This window comes from Microtus pennsylvanicus, chromosome 21, assembly GCF_037038515.1.
Source record: "Microtus pennsylvanicus isolate mMicPen1 chromosome 21, mMicPen1.hap1, whole genome shotgun sequence".
Lineage (NCBI taxonomy): Eukaryota > Metazoa > Chordata > Mammalia > Rodentia > Cricetidae > Microtus > Microtus pennsylvanicus.
Window position 1 is genome coordinate 36,582,313 of NC_134599.1, and position 22,369 is coordinate 36,604,681.

The 22,369-nt window shown below is 38.8% G+C and overlaps 1 long non-coding RNA gene across 1 annotated transcript in view; it reads left to right on the forward strand.

Annotated features, from left to right (window-relative positions):
* The window catches only part of LOC142839377 (uncharacterized), a 40,135-nt gene extending 18,849 nt beyond the window's left edge, over window positions 1-21,286 (forward strand). Inside the window, exons 2-4 of the long non-coding RNA XR_012908732.1 lie at window positions 12,666-12,792; window positions 12,983-13,043; window positions 20,878-21,286. This is a non-coding gene — a long non-coding RNA (uncharacterized LOC142839377). The remainder of the gene's footprint in view (window positions 1-12,665; window positions 12,793-12,982; window positions 13,044-20,877) is intronic.
* Window positions 21,287-22,369: the final 1,083 nt, after the last annotated feature.

The window sequence follows — 22,369 nt, forward strand, 5'->3', positions numbered from 1 at the left end:
TAGACTCCATAACAGATTAAGCTAGAGGTCGTTGTTTGATATTTTGGCTCCAAAATCTTTCTATTACCTGGATATTTAGTAAAGCCCAATTAAAAAAATGGGCTGATTCCTTAAGTGAAATATTGGATCTGTTGGATGGTTATTACTGATGATTCATTCAGGTCTACAGTAAAAAGAAAACACGTGGGGCTGAAATAAATGAAAATGAAAAGGTAGTTTCAGGTGGCCACCAATTACTGAAAGAAGCAGGGATTTTCAAGGAGTTTATTACTATTATAGACAGGCCCTTGCCATGGAATGGAAGTCTAGCAAGGTGCTCCAGGAGTAAGACTCCATCCACATAAATCTTCAATTTATGTAAGGAGTAAGCAAAGTGATTCCTAATCCTAGGAAGCAATTTCATACAAAATCTGCTACACCTGTGGTCCAAGTGTGTTAGTGTCTGTCAATTAAGAAGTTAAGCTTTTCAGGACCACTCATCATGTGCTGGTCCTGTAAACAAGAAAGAATCAAAATTTAGGGTACTGGGTTTTTAGTTTGTGGTTACAATTCAGCATTGTTACTGGCATCCATGTTTGGCAGAGACAGAAACCCAGTGAAGAGATTGTGAGAGTTCATACCATGAAGCTATGAGGACAAAACCTGGTGTTGTTGTTTTTACTCTTTTGGAGGTCTGCCACCCAGCTCTCAAAAAGTGACATACACTGAGGCTTATTATTATTATTATTATTATTATTATTATTATTATAAATTTCTGGTCTTAGGTTGTCTTGTTTCTAGCCAGCGTTTCTAAACTAATTGTCCCATCTACCTTTTGCTTCTGGGCTTTTATCTTTCTCTATTCTGTATAAATTTTTATTTACTTCTTATTCTGTGGCTTGCTGTGTATCTGAGTCACTGGCCCATACTTTTCTCTCCTTTTCTTGGTCATCCTTCCTTTTTTTCCTCCAAGATTTCTCCTCCTGTTTATTGTTTCTGCTTGCCAGCCCTTCTTATACTTTTCTACCAAGCTACTGACTGTTCATTAGGCCAAATAGGTATTTTAGACCAGCCCAGTATCATAGCTTCACAGAATTATACACATGCAACATAAAAGAATGCAACGAATATTTGTATCATTGAAACAATTGTTTCACAACATAAACAAATATAACACATCTTAACATAATATTCCAAAACAGCCAGGGTTGTATTTTGATACAGCCTAGGTTGCATTTTGATAGCATAAGATATTGAGATGCCTAAACTATAAAACATCTTCTGTGGAGAACTAGCTGAATATAGGGAGTGAAATTAACCACAGAGATATATGAAAAGATGCAGGGCTGGGTGGTATGGTGCATGCCTTTAATCCCAGCACTCGGGAGGCAGAGCAGGTAGATGTCTATGAGTTCGAGGCCAGCCTGGTCTACAAGAGCTAGTTCCAGGACAGACTCTAAAGCTACAGGAAAACCCTGTCTCAAAAAAAAAAAAACACAACGAAAACTAGATGCAGGGATAGGGCCATCTAAGCCCTTTGAAACTGAAGCCTTGTGTATCAGAGACAGAGCTACAGGATTTAATATTTGTCCTGCTATGCTTCAATCTTCTCTTGGTTCAATCTTCTCTCACTATGTCTCCATTTCTCTATTTTGCAGTGTAAATGGTGTTCCATATTCTATACCATTGTATGTTGGAAAGATGTAACTTGTTTTCTGATTTTTTTAAAATTTATTTATTAAAGATTTCTGTCTCTTCCCCGCCACCGCCTCCCATTTCCCTCCCCCTCCCCCAATCAAGTCCCCCTCCCTCCTCAGCCCGAAGAGCAATCAGGGTTCCCTGCCCTGTGGACAGTCCAAGGAACCCCCACCTCCATCCAGTTCTAGTAAGGCGAGCATCCAAACTGCCTAGGCTCCCACAAAGCCAGTACGTGCAGTAGGATCAGAAACGCATTGCCATTGTTCTTGAGTTCTCAGTATTCCTCATTGTCCGCTATGTTCAGCGAGTCCAGTTTTATCCCAGGCTTTTTCAGGCCCAGGCCAGCTGGCCTTGGTGAGTTCCCAATAGAACATCCCCATTGTCTCAGTGTGTGGGTGCACCCCTTGCGGTCCTGAGTTCCTTGCTCGTGCTCTCTCCCCTTCTGCTCCTGATTTGGACCTTGAGATTTCTGTCCAATGCTCCAATGTGGGTCTTTGTCTCTGTCTCCTTTCATCGCCTGATGAAGGTTAATATTCAGGAGGATGCCTATATATGTTTTTCTTTGGGTTCTCCATATTTAGCTTCTCTAGGATCACTAACTATAGGCTCAATGTCCTTTGTTTATGGCTAGAAACCAAATATGAGTGAGTACATCCCATGCTCCTCTTTTTTGGTCTGGCTTACCTCACTCAGGATAGTGTTTTCTATTTCCATCCACTTGCATGCAAAATTCAAGAAGCCCTTGTTTTTTACTGCTGAGTAGTACTCTGATATGTATATATTCCATACTTTCTTCATCCATTCTTCAATTGAAGGGCATCTAGGTTGTTTCCAGGTTCTGGCTATTACAAACAATGCTGCTATGAACATAGTAGAGCATATATTTTTGTTGTATGATAAGGCCTCTCTTGGGTATATTCCCAAGAGTGGTATTGCTGGGTCCAGGGGTAAGTTGATCCTGAATTTCCTGATGAACCGCCACACTGCTTTCCAAAGTGGCTGCACAAGTTTGCATTCACACCAGCAATGGATGGGTGTACCCCTTTCTCCACAGCCTCTCCAGCAAAGGCTATCCTTGGTGTTTTTTATTTTAGCCATTCTGACAGGAGTAAGATATTATCTTAAAGTTGTCTTGATTTGCATTTCCCTGATCGCTAAAGAAGTTGAGTATGACCTTAAGTGCCTTTTGGCCATTTGAACTTCTTCTGTTGAGAATTCTCTGTTCAGCTCAGTACCCCATTTTATAATTGGGTTGATTAGCCTTTTATGGTCTAGTTTCTTGAGTTCTTTATATATTTTGGAGATCAGACCTTTGTCAGTTGCGGGGTTGGTGAAGATCTTCTCCCAGTCAGTGGGTTGCCTGTGTGTCTTAGCGACAGCGTCCTTTGCTTTACAGAAGCTTCTCAGTCTCAGGAGGTCCCATTTATTCAATGAGGTCCTTAATGTCTGTGCTGCTGGGGTTATACGTAGGAAGTGGTCTCCTGTGCCCATATGTTGTAGAGTACTTCCCACTTTCTCTTCTATCAGGTTCAGTGTGTTTGGACTGATATTGAGGTCTTTAATCCATTTGGACTTGAGTTTTGTGCATGGTGATAGATATGGATCTATTTTCATTCTTCTACAGGTTGACATCCAGTTTTGCCAGCACGATTTTTTGAAGATGCTCTCTTTTTTCCATTGTATACTTTTAGCTCCTTTATCGAAAATCAGGTGTTCTTACGTTTGTGGGTTAATGGAATTCTATTCGATTCCATTGGTCGACTTCTCTGTTTTTATGTCAATACCAAGCTGTTTTCAATACTGTAGCTCTGTAGCAGTATTTGAAGTCAGGGATGGTAATGCCTCCAGACGCTCCTTTGTTGTATAAGATTGTTTTGGCTACCCTGGGTTTTTTGTTTTTCCATATAAAGTTGATTTTTGTCTTCTCCAGATCTGAGAAGAATTTTGATGGGATTTTGATGGGGATTGCATTGAATCTATAGAATGCTTTTGGTAAAATTGCCAAATTTTAAATTTAAAATTATTATGTTGATCCTCCCAATCCAGGAGCAAGGGAGATCCTTCCATTTTCTGGTGTCCTCTTCAATTTCTTTCTTCAAAGACTTAAAGTTCTTGTCAAATAGATCTTTCACATCCTTGGTCAGAGTTACCCCAAGATATTTTATGCTATTTGTGGCTATCGTGAAAGGTGATGCTTCTCTAACTTCCTTCTCTGTTTCCTTATCCTTATTGTATAGAAAGGCCACTGATTTTTTGGAGTTGATCTTGTATCCTGCCACAATACTAAAGGTGTTTATCAGCTGTAGGAGTTCTTTGGTAGAGTTTTTGGGGTCGCTTATGTGTACTATCATATCATCTGCAAATAACGAGAGCTTAACTTCTGCTTTTCTGATACGAATCCCCTTGATCCCCTTATGTTGTCTTATTGTAATTGCTAGAATTTCAAGCATTATATTGAAGAGGTATGGAGAGAGTGGACATCCTTGTCGTGTCCTGATTTTAGTGGGATGGCTTTGAGTTATTCTCCGTTTAATTTGATGTCAGCTGTTGCCTTGCTGTAAATAGCTTTTATTATTTTTAGGTATGACCCTTGTATCCGTAATCTCTCCAAGACTTTTATCATAAAGGGATATTGAATTTTGTCGAATGCTTTTTCAGCATCTAATGAAATGATCATATGGTTTTTTCTTTCAGTTTATTTATATGATGGATTACATTGATAGATTTTCGTATGTTGAACCAGCCCTGCATCTCTGGGATGAAGCCTACTTGATCATGATGGATAATTTTTCTAATGTGTTCTTGAATTCGGTTTGCCAGTATTTTATTGAGAATTTTTGTGTCGATATTCATGAGTGAGATAGGCCTGTAATTCTCTTTCTTGGTTGGGTCTTTGTGTGGTTTTGGTATCAGGGTAACTGTAGCTTCATAAAAGGAATTTGGCAATGCCTCTTCTGTTTCTATATTGTGAAATACATTAAGGACTATAGGTATTAGCTCTTCTTGGAAGTTCTGATAGAATTCTGCAATGAAACAATATGGTCCTAGGCTCTTTTTGGAGGGGAGATTTTTGATAACAGTTTCTAGTTCTTCGTGACTAACGAAGGTCTATTTAGATTGTTCACCTGGTCTTGGTTCAGCTTTGGTATATGGTACTTATCTAAAAAAATGTCCATTTCTTTTGCATTTTCTAGTTTTGTGGCATATTGGCTTTTGTAGTAAGATATAATGAGTCTCTGAATTTCCTCTGTGTCTGTGGTTATGTCCCCCTTTTCATTTCTGATCTTATTTATTTGCGTGTTCTCTCTCTGTTGTTTAATTAGTTTGGATAGGGGTTTGTCGATCTTGTTGATTTTCTCCAGGAACCAACTTTTTGTTTCATTCATTCTTTGGACTGTTTTCTGTGTTTCTATTTTGTTGATTTCAGCCCTCAGTTTAATTATTTCCAGTCTTCTACTCCTCCTGGGCACGTCTGCTTCTTTATTTTCTAAAGCTTTCAGGTGTGCTGTTAAGTCTCCAATGTATGCTTTCTCCGTTTTCTTTAAGTGGGCACTTAGTGCTATGAACTTTCCTCTTAGCATTGCTTTGATAGTGTCTCATTGGTTTGATTATGTTGTCCCTTTATTTTCATTAAATTCAAGGAAGACTTTAATTTCTTTCTTGATTTCTTCCTTGACCCAGGTATGGTTCAGTAATTGACTGTTCAGTTTCCATGAGTTTGTTGGTTTTCTGGAGGTAGTGTGGTTTTTGCCTTCTAACTGTAATCCATGGTGATCTGATAAGACACAGGTGGACACTGATATTTTTTTGTATCTGTGGAGGTTTCCTTTGTTTCCAAGTATGTGGTCAATTTTCGAGAAGGTTCCATGAGCTGCAGAGAAGAAGGTATATTCTTTCCTATTTGGGTGGAATGTTCTATAGATGTCTGTTAAGTCTATTTGCTTCATTACCTCCAGTAGTTCTCTTAATTCTCTTAGGTTTCTGTCTGATTGACCTGTCCATTGCTGAAAGAGGTTTATTGAAGTTTCCTCCTACTAGTGTGTGTGGTTTAATGTCTGCCTTGAGTTTTAGTAATATTTCTTTTACATAAGTGGGTGCTTTTATATTAGGGGCATAGATATTCAGGATTGAGACGTCATCCTGAAGAATTGTTCCTGTTATGAGTATAAAGTGTCCATCTCGATCTCTTCTGATTGATTTTAGTTTGAAGTCAGTTTTGTTAGAAATTAATATGGCCACACCTGCTTTTTTCTTAGGACCATTTGCTTGAAAGACCTTTTCCCAACCCTTTACTCTGAGTAGATGCCTGTCTTTGTGGTTGAGATGTGTTTCTTGCAAACAGCAGAATGTTGGATCCTGTTTTCGTATCCAATCTCTTAGCCTGTGCCTTTTTATAGGTGAATTGAGACCATTAATATTAAGTGATATTAATGACCAGTGGTTGTTAACTCTGGATATTCTTATTGTTTTTGGAAGTAGAATTTGTGTGTCTCCCTTCTTTGAGTTGTGCTAGTGAAGGGTCGCTAGATGCCTCAGTTATTGTAGGCAGTGTTGGCTGTGTTGGATTCCTTGGTTGCGATTTTCCTTCTATTATTTTCTGTAGGGCTGGATTCGTGGCTACGTATTGTTTAAATTTGTTCTTATCCTGGAATGTCTTGTTTTCTCCATTTATAGTGAACGAAAGCTTGGCTGGGTATAGTAGTCTGGGCTTGCATCCACGGTCTCTTAGCTTCTGCAGTACTTCTATCCAGGACCTTCTGGCTTTCATTGTTTCCATAGAGAAGTCAGGTGTAAGTCTGATTGGTTTACCTTTATAAGTTACCTGGCCTTTTTTCCTTTGCAGCTCTTAATATTCTTTCTTTAACCTGTATATTTTGTGTTTTGATTATTATATGGCGAGCGGATGTTTTTCTTTGATCCAGTCTGTTTGGTGTTCTGTATGCTTCTTGAATATTCAAAGGAATATCTTTCTTTATGTTGGGAAAGTTTTCTTCCAATATTTTGTTAAAAATATTTTCTGGCCCTTTGAGCTGTGACTCTTCTCCTTCTTCTATTCCTATTATTCTTGGGTTTGGTCTTTTTATTGTGTCCCATAATTCCTGAATGTTTTGTGATGAGAATTTGTTGGCTTTGCAGTTTTCTTTGATCATTGCATTTATTTTCTCTATGGTGTCCTCAGAATCTGAGATTCTTTCTTCTATTTCTTGTATTCTATTGATTATGCTTGTTTCTGTAGGCTCTGCTCATTGATTTTCCATATCCAGCTGGTCTTCAGTTTGTGTTTTCTTCCTTGCTTCCATTTCAGTTTTCAAATCTTGAACTGTTTCCATTACCTGTTTGATTGTTCTTTCTTGGTTTCCCAGGGTATTATGTACGTATTTACTCATTTCTTCAAACTTTTGGTTATACTTCTCATCCATTTCTATAAGGGCATTTTTTACATGTTGTTTAAGGGACCCTATTGCTTTCATAAAGTCAATTTTTTCCACTTCTTCTGTGTTAGGGTGTTGAAGACCTTCTGTTGTAAGATCGTTGGGTTCTGGTGTTTTCATGCTGTTTTTCAGATTATTGGGTGAATTCTTGCCTTGGCGCCTGCCCATCTCCTCCTATGGATGCTATCTAATGGGTCTTTTAAAACTGGTTCAGGTTTCCCTGCTGGCCAGGGGCTCCTCTTACAAAATGCCCTCACTCTGTTTCCTGGTTCCTGCCGGGGGGCCAAGGTCCCTCTCACCCCTCAGAAGGGTCTTCAGGAATAGGGCCTGGCTCCTCCTTTGCCAGGGACTTCACCAACCAAAGGCCTACCTCTTTGATTTAATTGATGTGCGGCGATCTGGTCTCGGTGTGCGGTCCTTGCAGCCTGTATCTGCTGCCACAATGGTTTCCGTTTCCTGCGGCCTGCGTCTTCTGCTGCCGCTGGTCCGCCTCTGCGACCATGTTCCGTCCGCCTCTGCGACCGGGTTCCATCCCTGTTTTCGGATTTTTACAAGATATTATTTGCTGTGGGACACTGGTCTTGTACCTTGCAAAGATTTGTCACTTGTATTAGTTTAATAAAATGCTGATTACCAGTAACCAGGCAGGAAGGATATGTGGGGTGACCAGAACAGGAGAATTCTGGGAAGAGGAAAGGCTAAGTCTGCAGTCATCACCCAGACATAGAGGAAACAAGATGAGAATGCCTCACTGATAAAAGGTACCAAACCCTGTGGCTAACACAGACAAAAATTATGTACTAATGCAAGATGTGAGAATTAGTTAATAAAAAGCCTGAGCTAATAGGCCAACCAGTTTATAATTAATGTAGACCTCTGTGTGTTTCTCTGGGATTGAATGACTGAGACCAGGTAGGACAGAAACCTCTGTCCACAAGTCACTGTCAAGTGATTGTTTTGAGCATCAGAAGAGACTTTTAACATTTGAAAAGTGTAGGGGCTATTGCAGACTATGAGTATCATTGAAATGACCAAATTAATTTTCTTCTTGGATGAACATAAGCCTCTAGTGACCCAGGTTATAATTTAATTGATTGAATGAAAACCTCCCAGATAAGAAGATGTATTTTAACATGTGCCTCTTCTTGGTAACTTTCATTTGATTGCTGGTGAAATCATTAGTAGGAGGAGCCTCTCTGGATAAAATCTCTCATTGGGGCTGTGATATGATGTAGTAAAGAGGGCTACTTGTTTGTTCCCAGCTGCTCAGCCCTGAAATAATCACACAGAAACTGTATTAATTAAATCACTGCTTGGCCTTTTAGCTTTAGCTTCTTATTTAAGGCTAACTCTTACATTTTAATTTAACCCATTTCTATTAATCTGTATAACACTATGTGGCTGTGGCTTACCAGCTAATGTTCCCAGAATCTGTCTCTGGCAAGGCTACATAACTTCTTTCTGACTCCGCATTCTTCCTCCCAGCATTCAGTTTAGTTACCCCCACCCCACCTAAGTTCTGCCCTATAGCTCTGCTATAGGTCCAAAACAGTTCCCTTATTAAACAATGATAATCACAGCATAGAGAGAGGAATTCCATATCACCTCCCAATTCTTCAACTCCAACAGAGACTCCAGAAGGATATAATATTACCTAGGTAAACAGGAAGTATATTGTAAGCAACTTCCAAAACTCTAGAAATGACAAAGACATCTTGTTGCCTGGATAGTCACCCAAAGTTATTCTGTGTTGTTGGGGGCATTCAATCTTCAGCTCACAGGTCCATACTATCAAGCAGACTTTTCCATAAAGTAGGAAATTTGAAGACCTGTTCTGCCTTGCAATGGAATAGTCCATCAGTTGCCTTCTTCTGTGTCCTGCAGAATGTCTGGCGGACGCTTTCATGAATCAGGAACCCTGTGAGTCCTGCATGTCTAGTTCATCAAGCAGTCCAGCCTAGAGCAGTTTCTTGCCCAAATGGCTAACCAACTCCATAAGGAGCCTCTTCGATGCTGATTATCCTCTTGAAGTAGATTGCTGCTGCCAGGAGCAGATGTGTCTCATTGTCATGAAAAGTCTTAAGCTCTTAAAACATTTTAAAGGTCATATTCTGAAAGTCTATGAAAGATTTGAAGAATCCCTATCTATCTGAAATACATTTCTATACATCGAGAAAATCTAATATGCTACTAACTATTACTATTATAGATGACTCTCTATTTACCTATATTTTAATTATACATTACATTTTTAAATGAGCTAAACAAATACAATGACTTAATCAAGAGCAGAAATGCACAAATAAAATTGACCTTAAAATAGTATCAATGAACCAAGATCCATACCAATGCAAATCTCTATAGCATATTCCCTTTTAAATGTAAACAAACATTTATGAACAGTATTTGGGAATATGGGCATAGTTCTCTTCAAATTGCTTCCTGCTCTTTATTTGGTGAAGTAATTTTTTGGGTGTGATCATAGTGACCTTTTGGGCAGTCTTGCTTCATCAAACCACATTAGTCTGGAGGGATTCCACAGGTTCTCATCCTTTGTGGGAAAAAAAAGAGAACCTCTTTTGCAAAGCAACAAATCCTTAGACCCAAATCCTGAAGACATGATACCTTTAAAATATATATGTTGGTTACTTAGCTCCTTTACAGCCAAAAAAAATTAAAGAAAACACAATAATATACATAATCCAGAGACTCTGTATATAGTCCATGTTTATGTGGCTTATTTTTTTATTCTATTACTTTTTAATATTTATTTTATTATCTTTACTCCTTTAATTTATGATTTTCTATACTCTGTCTCTCTAAAGACTTTTGTTTCATTTTTATAAACCATTTACTTCTTTTTATAACTTTCTATAGTTTTCTTCTCTCTCCCAAGCCTATGTACATTTTTTAAACACACCATGTCTCATTTAGAGATCTTTTAGGTATGAATCTGTCCTATTGTGTGTCTGTAATTCTTTACTGTTTAGGAGCACTTCTTAAAATGCTAAGCACTGTGGAACTTAAGCTGTGCCATTGGTAGAGCAAATACGGCCTGCCTGCTTGCTCCATCCAGTCCATTGCCCCATTTTCAGGCATATAGGGGATCTAAGTTGCCAGTAGCAATCTGCTCACAGATCCCATAGCTGGTCCTCCAGAAAGTCAAGAGTTCACAGTGGCAGCACAGTCCAGAAAGCCAGCATTTCAAAATGGTGCAGGTTTTTTTCCTGCTATCTCTAAATCAGAAAAACTCTCTTAAAGGAACCACAGCATGTCACCAGTAAGCAAACCCCATTTGGGGAAATAAATGTGGCTAAACTTTATTTTTTTAGTGTCTAGAATCCTTTTCCAAGCTCTCTAAGATTTTAAGTGGATTTTAGTTGGCCACACAAGCACCAGTTTGTTGTGGGAAGCCACTTGTTAGTTCCCAGCTGCTCAGCCCTGAAATAATCACACAGAAACTGTATTAATAAATCACTGCTTTGCCCATTAGCTCTAGCTTCTTACTGGCTAACAGTTACATATTAATTTAACCAATTTTTATTAATCTGTGTATTGCTATGTGACTGTGGCCTAGTAAAGTTCTCAGCATCTGTCTCTGGTGGGGCTCCATGACTTCTCCCTGACTCCACTTTCTTTCTCCTAGCATTCAGTTTAGTTTTCCCCACCTAGCTAAGTTCTTTCCCATAGCTCTGCTTAAGCCCAAAGCAGTTCCTGTATTAACTAATGATAATCACAGCATACAGAAGGGAATCCCACAATATGAGTTTCTGTAGCCTCAACCCATTTCCTGTTTTTTGTGCCTACCATGTTGTGGTTGAAACTAATCAGTCAGCTTTCTTCTTTTGCTGTCATAACTTCCCCACCATCATAAATTCTAACACTAAATCACACAAGATTCAGTAGAATTAGCTGCTATTTGGTGCCTAGGTGGTTTAATAGCCCACTGTTTTCATTTTTGTTTATTTATTTTTGGAGACAAGGTTTGTCTTTGTAGCCCTAGCTGTCCTGAAACTAGCTCTATATACCAGGCTGGTTTCAAACTCACAGATCTTTTGACTCTGACTCCCAAGTGCTGGGATTAAAAGTGGGCCAGCATTCCTGGCTTTTGTTTCAATATTGTTGTATGATGGTTCCTATCAAGCATATGCTATTGTACTGAGCTTCGCCCATATCTTGAATTTTAAAATTTGTCAGAAGGTTTCATTATGTTTCCCAGAATGGCATGTATTCATGACATTAATACTGCCTGTGCCTTCTGAGTCATTGGATTGCAGGTGCATAAACTTCTTCCTGCCTGTTTTGTTTGTTTTGAATTTTTATTTTAAAAAGAATATTTTTGTAGGAGGAGGAGGGTGGCCCTTTGTTCCCTTCTTGGCGACAAAGATGGGATTGCTTGTCGTCCTGGCTAGCTTACACCCAAAATAATCACACAGAAGCTGTATTAATTTAAATACTACCTGGTTCATTATCTGTAGCCTCTTATTGGCTAACTCTCATATATTGATTTAACCCATTTCTAGTAATCTGGATATCACCACAAGGTTGTGGCTTACCGGGAAAGATGCAGCATGTCTGATATTGGCACCTCCATGGTGGTTCTCTATGACTCTGCCTTCTTCCTTCCAGAATTCAATCCTGTTTACTCTGCCTACCTCTACGTATTTTACCTGTATGCATGGATATGCACCATGTGAGTACCTGGTCTTTACACTGATCAAAAGATGGTATTAGAAACCCTAAGCTGGGAACAATGGATAGTTATGATCCCCCATGTAAGTCCTTGAGCCCACCTGTATGCAAGACCAGGAGGACTATTTACTGTTGATCTATCTTTTTTGCTCTGTGTTGATTATTTATAATCAGCATATTCATTGCTATTGTTTTCATTTGTCAATTTGTAACTTTAAACACACAGTGCTTTTAGTAAAATCTTATTTACATTGCAGTTAAAATTGGGACACTTCAGGTTTCTGGTAGATGAATAAAGAGTTCAAGTGAATGCATAACTCTTTGTAGAAACCAGTAAAAACCTATGAGTTATTTCTTTTATATTTGTTTGATATTTTTCATGTGAAACAGATATTTAATATGTATTTCTTGCTGTCCTAGCAGTGATTGCATAGACTAGGCTGGTATTCAACTCAGAGGAAGATAGATATACATGCCTCTGCCTTTTGAGTATAAGGATTAGAGGTATGATTCAATACATCTGGCTTTTTCATCTTATTTTTCTTTTTGTAGGTAGGTATTAACCTTTCATACAGTTTCTCTTATCTGTACTCTGTACTCTTGATCTGTTTACATATCTTTCATTGTTGGTCAGTAGGCATTTCTCTTGTAAGGTGATATCCCATTCAAAGGGTCAGAAATGACAGAGGTGAGCCTCCTATTCATTTTGCTTCTAAAGTGACTTGGTGATTAAATTATGATGTCTGTGTCATGGAGTAAGTATGGGGAGCACCAGAATTATATGACTATACTGTCAAAGAAGTATACATTTACAGTGTTGTCAGAATCGTGCTTTTGGTTGTACACATGTATGGCATATTTTAGAATACAGTGACCCATGATGATGTGCATGTCGACTTCAATTGGGAAGAATGGACTTTGCTGGATCCTTCCCAGAAGAATCTCTACAAAGATGTGATGGTGAAGACCTACAGAAACCTCACTACTATAGGTAGGGCTGAATTATCTTTCATGTTTCAAATAAGGGGACAACTGTTCATTGGTTAATGGTGCTCTTTTGTAATATGAATGAGAAAGTAGAATGGGGTAAATAAATCAGGCATGGTTGTAAGGTTTACTACAAATGGTGGCTAAATTTTTTTTACAATTTTTAATATATAATGTCTGGCACTATATTTTAGGATACAGTTGGGAAGACCATAATGTTGAAGAACATTGTCAAAGTTCTAGAAGACATGAAAGGTAATTTTCATTTATAAATATACAAATATACCTCTGAAGAATTGTAATACATCCTATATGTTTTAAACAACAGCAGCAGTGTATATAATAACATGCATTGATAATTATTAAATTCTCACAAAATCATATACCTTAATTTCAGATAGGTGAACTGCATTTGCAAGTCATTCTTTTAAGAAAGAAGTCAAGGAAACAATGTCTTAACTTATATTACCATTTGAATCATAATACAATGAGAACTATACTGTAAAATTGTCTGTTTATTTCATATTATTCATATTATAAAAGATATACATGTTGAAAAGATGATAAGTATATCTCTAAAACTCTCTACTACACTAATAGTCCATAGAAAAGGTAGTTTAACCCATATACTTGTGACTGTGTTAAGTTCAGTGAGGGGGCAGTTAGAGTCATGAATCAAGGGGCAGCTGTTGTGGAGAGGCCTTAATCCAGATGCCACAAGTCTATGAGGACATAAAGTGTGATCTCAATGTGGAAATCTTGTATTTGTTATTCTTCCTTTACTAGGTATATCATATGTTACACTGGATACAAGCCACATGAGCATAGGGATGTGAAAAGATATAGCATACCTCTCTCTCAGAACAAACAGAAGATGTGTAGCAGTCTCCATGTTGAGTATACGTGTTGAATTTGATATAAAAGTATACAAGTAATTAGTTTTATAGCCTCATTGTTAATATATCAACAATCTCACATTTCAGAAAAGCACCATGAGTACTAGGACTGTACAAATATTTCTCTTTGTCCTAGTTTACTTAGCAAATGTAGTATCACTCACAGTAGAGGACACATGAATGCAATAAGAGTGGTAAAGCTCTGAGTTTTTTCAGTTCTCTTCAAATACACGAAAATTCTCATGTAGAAAAAAGATTCTGTAAATGTGAATCATGTATCTTCAAAGATGAAAAGCAAGCCTTAATGGGGAAAAACAAAATTGTAAACATGGTAATAAAATGTTAACATTTAATTCCTCTTTAAAAAAGGACTAAATTGTAAAATTAATTTATACAGATAAAAAATTCAACAATGTATTAAATGTAGTAATGCTTTCACATGTACCATTATCATTGTAGGCATGAAAAAAGTCAAACTAGAGAGAAAACTTCTGCATATACTCAATGTATTAAAGCCATTACATGTGAAAGTCATCTTCACATGCCTGAAAAAACACGTACTAGATTAAAACCCTATAAAGGAAATGAGTGTGGTCAAGCCTTTTCACATCACAGTCATCTTCAAATGCATAAAAAGACATACACTGAAAAGAAACGCTATGAATGTAACCAGTGTGGTAAAGCCTTTGCATGTCACAGTTACCTCGAAAGCATAAAAGAACTCATACTGGAGAGAAACCCTATGAATGTAATCAATGTTTTAAAACCTTTGCACATAACAGTACTCTTCAAACACATGAAAAAAGGCATATTGGAGAGAAACCCTATGAATGTAACCAGTGTGCTAAAGCCTTTGCATGTCACAGTGATCTTCAAAGGCATGAAAGAACCCATACTGGAGAGAAACCTTATGAATGTAACCAGTGTGGTAAAGCCTTTGCATGTCACAGTAATCTACAAAGGCATGAAAGAACCCATACTGGAGAGAGGCCCTATGAATGTAATCAGTGTGGTAAAGCCTTTGCATGTCACAGTTACCTCAGAAAGCATAAAAGAACCCATACTGGAGAGAAACCCTATGAATGTAACCAGTGTGGTAAAGCTTTTGCACGTCACAGTAATCTACAAAGGCATGAAAGAACCCATACTGGAGAGAAACCCTATGAATGTAATCAGTGTGGTAAAGCCTTTCCATGTCACAGTTACCTCAGAAAGCATAAAAGAACTCATACTGGAGGGAAACCCTATGAATGTAACCAGTGTGGTAAAGCCTTTGCATGTCACAGTAATCTACAAAGGCATGAAAGAAGCCATACTGGAGAGAAACCCTATGAATGTTGATGGAGGAAGGTCATTGGCTAATAAAGGAACTGCCTTGGCCCATTTTATTGGTTAGAAGATAGGTGGGTGGAGTAAACAGAACAGAATGCTGGGAGGAAGAGGAAGTGAGCTCAGACTTGACAGCTCTCCTCTCAGGGCAGACACCTCAGAGAGATGCCATGCCCCGCTCCTGGGCAGACACACGCCATGAAGCTCAGACCCAGGATGGACTAGGCTAGAATCTTCCCGGTAAGACCGGTTCTCACAGATTATTAGAGATGGGTTGATCAGGATGTGAGAATTAGCCTTTAAGTGCTAGAGCTAAAGGGCCAAGCAGTGTTTAAAAGAATACAGTGTCCCTGTAATTATTTTGGGGCATAAGCTAGCAGTGCAGATGGCCGGGGTGCTGGGAATGCAGCCCCACCGCCCTTATTACTACAGAATGTAATCAGTGTGGTAAAGCCTTTGCATGTCACAGTAACCTCCGAAAGCATAAAAGAACCTATATTGGAGAGAAACATTGTGTTTGTAATTAGTGTGGTAAAGGCTTTGTTTATTATAGTCATTTTCAAAGACATACTAACACATACTGGAGACAAACCCTATGAATGTAATGAGTGTGGTAAAGCCTTTGTACGTCACAGTACTCTTCAAATGCATAAAAGATCACACACTGGGGATAAACTCTATGAATGTAATCAGTGTGATAAAGCATTTGCATGTATGAATAATCTAAATCATGAGAAAAAAATCATACTGCAGAGAAACCCTATAAATGTATTCAGTGTGGAAAAATTTGAGCTTTATATAGGAGTAAAATTTTTATTTGCAGCAATCTTTTAAAATCTTTGCATATTACAGTAGACATTGACCTGAAATAAAAAAGAGGACTTCTTATTATACAGTATTTGGTCAGATCTTTAGCCAAAACATTTATAATCAGCTACAAAGTGATTTGGTATTCCCCTCTGTATGCTGTGAATATATTTTGTTGCCTTTGTTTAATAAAAAAAAAAAAGCTGCTTTCGGTCTATAGCAGGGCAGAATAGAGCAAGGCAGGAATTCCAAGCAGAGATAGAGGAGAAAAGAAAGTGGAGTCAGACTCCATGTATCTGGAGTCTGGAGACAGATGCCCTGGAATCTTACTGGTAAATCACAAGTCTTGTGGAAAAATACAAAATAATAGGAATGGGTTAATTTAAGATGTCAGAGTTAGCCAGGCGATGGTGGCGCACGCCTTTAATCCCAGCACTTGGGAGGCAGAGGCAGGCCGATCTCTGTGAGTTCGAGACCAGCCTGGTCTACAAGAGCTAGTTCCAGGACAGGCTCCAAAACCACAGAGAAACCCTGTCTCGAAAAACCAAAAAAAAAAAGATGTCAGAGTTAGTTAATAAGAATTCTAAGCTAGCTGGGTGGTGGTGGTGCATGCCTTTAATCCCAGCACTAGGTAGGCAGAGACAGGCGGATCTCTGTGAGTGTGAGGTCAGCCTGGTCTACAAGAGCTAGTTCCAGGACAGACTCCAAAGCCACAGAGAAACCCTGTCTCAAAAAAAAAAGAATTTTAAGCTAATAGGCCAAGCAGTGTTTTAATTAATATTGTTTCTGTGTCATTATTTTGGGTCTAGGCAGCCAGGAATGAACAAGGATCTTCTGCCTACAACACAGAGCTATTTCTTCTGTAGAAATAAATTTGTCAGTGTTAACAATCTTTTCAAGCATTATGATGTCATTTTTATACTGTTTGTACTTACAAACTCATGGTAAAATGAATTTATGAAGTCCTATGTGTAGGGTAAATGGGCCAGCCAAAAAAAAACACATCCTGACTCTGAAATCAGAGCCAGTGAAATACATAATTTTGACTCTGAAACTGGAGACAAAGAAATACATCCTGACTCTAAAACCAAGACAAGGAAATACACTTTGTTTCTGAATCCAGAGCCAATGAAAGAAACACCTGACCCTGAAATCAGACTTAAAAGACTATAAAAGGCAAGTGATAGAACACACTTTGACTCTAAAACAAAAGCCAAAGAAACACACTCTACCCTTGACCAACTGAGCACAAAACCAGCTAATCCCTAAGCTCAAGATCTACCAACCCCTGAACATGAAATCCAGCCAATCTCTGCATTGTTCAAGATCAGAGATTGACATCTAACCAATTCCCACCATGAGAACCTTCTCCCTGGGAATACTCTGTGACTAAGAAGTCCTATATAAGTTCTGTACATGTTCAGCTGGCTTCTGCCCTGGCAGAGAGAGCCCCTCTCCTGGATTCTTCCCTTCCAATTAAATTTCTTGAATGAGTTTTGGGTGAAAACCTTCACTGCAGTGGTAAGAAACTTTGTAGTGGATTGGAACAGAGAAGCTTTGGTCACCTCTGCTGGCAAACTCCCTTAAAGGAGCAGAGCAGAAGTAGCAACTCTTCACCAGCGACTTCAACATTTCTGCAAGTTTCCCATTAACTCCAGTGAAGCAGAGAAGTAACAATTTGGGCTGAAGCTGAGAAAAAAATTGGCATCTCTGTTAGGAAACTCCCTAGTGGGGTGAAACAGAGAAACATCGAACATCTCTGCTAGGAAACTCCCTTAGGGAAGTGGAGTATAACAGCCATGGACATCTCTGTTCTGAAGCTCTCTTAGCAGAATGAAGCAGGGCCCAGCTGTGATGGCTCTTTTGGAGAGGAGCAGTATTGCTACATCCTGCATGGAGAACATCTCCCACTGGAACACAGCCTCACATATAGCCGGACTTCCCAATAGCCAGTGTTTGTCAGGGACCATCTTTGACAAGTATACCAGTTACCAGGGTAGGGACCTGGGGATTAGAAAAATAAGCAAAGAGAATGAAGACACAAGTGAAAATAATAAAGCAGAAGCATAGGATAGTACTGGCAGGGAGTTCCAGTGAATACTGTAAATCTGCCTGCATTTAATTTCCCATTATGTTTATACCCCAATACAATGGGGGGGGGGAGACAGAAGACTGCTTTAACACAATGCCAAGGACAACTAGAACAGTTACTTGCTTCAATACTTTGATCCATCAAGTCCTTGATTATTGAGAAAAACATTCTGTTATTCAGGCAGTGAACCGACCCTAGACCAAGGATCCTAAAGGCAGTCATTCCTTAGGCCAAACATCTTAATTCAAAAGAAGGAGCAAAAGTATGTTTGAATTCTCTCACCTTTGCTCAAGGGGGAGTGGATTTATCTGCCTGGGCCCTCTTAAAGTACAAAACACAAAACAACCACACCTTAGGTCAGGGTGTGTAACCACACCTGTTAACAACTTTGCCACCCTGAAACTCTGACCTTCAGACAAGGTGGAAATAGGCTCATGGTTTGGGGCCTCTACAAGGATACCTTTTCTTGTCATAGCTGTAGGTATCCAGTACACTTTCCTTTCACAACTGTAGGTATGGCCTGACTTCTAACAATCAGCCTACCATTTTCTTCAGAGCCCTAGGTATCAGGCTACCTTCCCTCCACAGCTTCAGTTATAGCCAGACTTCCGGGAATCGAACCAGGGTTTTTATTTATTTATTTATTTATTTTTTAATTTATTTATTTATTAAGGATTTCTGCCTCCTCCCCGCAACTGCTTCCCATTTCCCTCCCCCTCCCCCGATCAAGTCTCCCTCCCTCATCTGCTCGAAGAGCAATCAGGGTTCCCTGACCTGTGGGAAGCCCAAGGACTGCCCACCTCTATCTAGGTCTCGTAAGGTGAGCATCCAAACTGCCTAGGCTCCCACAAAGCCAGTACAGGCAGTAGGATCAAAAACCCACTGCGATTGTTCTTGAGTTCTCAGTATTCCTCATTGTCCGCTTTGTTCAGCTAGTCCGGATTTATCCCATGCTTTTTCAGACCTAGGCCAGCTGGCCTTGGTGAGTTCCCAATAGAACATCCCCATTTTCTCAGTGTGTGGGTGTACCCCTCGTGGTCCTGAGTTCCAAGAGGAACATGGGATGTACTCACTCATATTTGGTTTTTAGCCATAAATAAAGGACATTGAACTTATAATTCATGTTCCTAGAGAAGCTAAATAAGAAGGTGAATCCAAAGACAAACAAACACATAGGCATCCTCATGAATATTAACCTTCATCAGACGATGAAAGGAGACAGAGACAGAGACCCACATGGGAGCACCAGACAGAAATCTCAAGGTCCAAATCAGGAGCAGAAGGAGATAGCCAGACTTCTCAACAGTCAGGATTCCTTTCTCCTTATAGGTGTATGTATCCAGTATACTTTCCCTTCACAGCTGTAGGTATGTCCTGACAGGTCAGTGAGGGTACCTTTCTCTTTAGAGCTATAACTATTCAGAATACCTTTTCTCCACAGTTTCAGGCATAGCCTGACTTAATAACAGTCAGGGTAGCTTTCCTATCAGCTGTACATATCCAGGATTGTAATTTGAGACTGTTCAGGAAGTTTCTGGCGCCATCTAGACCCAAATAGTCACACAGAAAATATATTAGTTACAACACTGTTTGGTCTGTTAGCTCAAGATTCTTATTGACTAATTCTTACATCTTAAATTAACCCATTTCTATTAATCTCACCACAGGCTGTGGCTTATCAGTAATGTTCTGTTCTGGCATCTTTCTGCTTGAACAACTACATCTCTTTTACTCCACCTATTCTCTCTCTCTCTCTCTCTCTGTCTCTCTGTCTCTGTCTCTGTCTCTCTCTCTCTCTCTCTCTCTCTCTCTCTCTCTCTCTCTTCCAGCCTGACTATATTCTGCCCTGCTGTAGGCCAAAGCAACTTTTTTTTTTTACCAATGGTAATAAATCATGTTCACAGCATACAGAGGAGAATCCCACATCCCAAGATACCTTCTCTTCACAACTGTAGGTATAGCCTGACTTCTGACAGTCAGTGTTGTAGGGAGGTTGCTTGTTTGGTTCCCAGGCACCTGGCTAGCTTAGATCTGAAATAATCACACAAACACTGTATAAATTAAACAACTGCTTGGCCCATTAGCTCTGGCTTCTTATTGGCTAAGTCTTACATATAAATTTAACCCATTTCTATTAATCTATGTATGGTCTTGTGGCTGTGACTTACTGGGTAAAATTCCCAGCATCTGTCTTCAGCATCTCCATGGCATCTCACTTACTCTTCCCTTCTTTCTCCCAGCATTCAGTTCAGTTATCCCTGCCGACCTAAGTTCTGCCCTATCAACAAGCCAAGGCAGTTTCGTTATTCATTAATGGTAATCACATCACACAGAGGGGAATCCCACATCAGATCAGGGTATCTTTCTCTACACAGCTATAAATATCCAGACTACCTTCCTTTCATAGCTGTAGGTATAGTCTGACTTCTGGCAGTCAGGATAATTCCCCCCCCCCCCCCCCGAGCTGTAACACTTGCACTATGAATTTAAACAGTAATGTAACCCTTTTAGATTTTATATTTCTCCTCAATTGAATGGAATCACTGATTCAAGTGTAAAACTTTATTGATTTATATTTGTTCCTTTTCTGTTGTGATATAATGTCTAGGTCAACTTATAAAAATTAAGTTGGCCTTTGGCTCCAGCGGGATACATACAGGATCACCATGAAAGTGACATGACAGCTGGACAGTGGTGGTGCATACTTTGATCCCACACTCAGGAGGCAGAGGCAGGTGGGTCTCTGTGAGTTTGAGGCCAGTCTGGTCTACAAAGCTAGTTCTAGGACAGACTTCAAAGCTACAGAGAAACACTTTCTCAAAAAAGAAAGAAAGAAAGTGTTATTGCTACAACTGTCTAACATGACAGCTAAAACAGGTTAAGAACTCAAATCCTTAACTTACAGCATGAAGCAGAGGGTGTAAACTAGAAAAGCCTACCCACAGTGACTTATTTCCTCCAGCAGGACAGCATTTCATAAGTCTTCCCAAATGATTCCATCAACTTAGAAGGATTGATTTCTCAGACTTCAAGCCTGCCTGATTGCTTCATGGTGAAGAAAAACTCTGTAAGCCATTAGGTGCCTTAACACCTATATTATAGGAATGAATTCTTACATGAGAAAAACTTTCATGACTGAAAATATGTTTAAAGAGTTGTTTTAATTGTGATTATGTGATATCAGTGTGCTTTGTGTGGGTATGTGAATGTGCATGCTGGTTTCTGATATATTAGATCCTAGGATTTTATTGCAGAAATTACAGGAGGTTGTCAAAAAATCAGACCTTGGGCCACGTAGCAAACATTTCTTAACTGCCCAGCCATGTTTCTAGTGCTCTAAATATTTTAAAGCCTATGTGTATCAATTAAAAGACAGAAATATGAATAAACTCACATAAAAGAAAACGCTTTCTGAAAATGATTTTGTAAAGGCTTTAGACATTACAGTTGTCTCCAGCTTCAAGAAAAAAATAATGATCCATTTATTTTTCATTATAGCCTTGAAGGAAGTAAATTATTTACCATGCTCACTGAAGACTGATGGTAGAGATCACTGCCTTGTGGTTTCTACTTTGAAACATTTGAGGTAGATACTAAAGTGTGCTCCATGTGTGACAAATCCATTTAGTAAAGTTTATTTTATGGTCCTTATTTTTCTTCCGTGACTTTTGTTAATCTGTATTTTTCTACTATAATGTGTAGAATGGTAACCCCATCATCTAATTGATTCATTTTTTTTTATCTAAATATCAGGCAGTGTGTGATCATACTTTTTAAGTAAGAGTATCTATGAAATGGTGGTGGGTTGTTGCTCCTGGTTTTGTTTTTCATATTTCCACAAATTCCCTTGAGATTTTCTTGTTTGTTATTCAGTTTTGCCTAAATGTTAGTAATGATTCAGGGATATATTTGAACTCTTGATCCTCATGAGTCTACCTCCTTAGTACAAGTCTAAGGGTAGATGAAGTACTCACAACATTTGCTCTTTGGTCAACACAATTTAACAATGTTAATGTTAAAAATGCTTAATAGAAGAGAATATAAGAAACATTAATGATCTCGTGTGTGTACTCAAAACAGTATTTTCATTTATTTGGTAGAGATGTAATAAGTAGGATAATGAACATTCAACTGTGTATCTCATACCATAGCTTGATGTTTTATATGTGTGTTGTAAATATATATTAGAATATATATACATAATACTGATGTTCCATGCTTCCCTGCTGCCAATTAGTTAACCATTTTATCTTGAAGAATTGCCTTCTAAGGAAATTATCCAAAGATGTCAGGTAATGTAAGGGCACTAAGATTTATTTTGTAACAAAGATTTACGGTGTGTGTGCAATGTGATTATGGGTTTTTAGGACCAATGCAGATATTTGGAGACCAGAAGACCACTTTGCAGTTTCTACTTTTGGTCCTCTTAATATGATAATCAAGGTCAGTTTTCCATC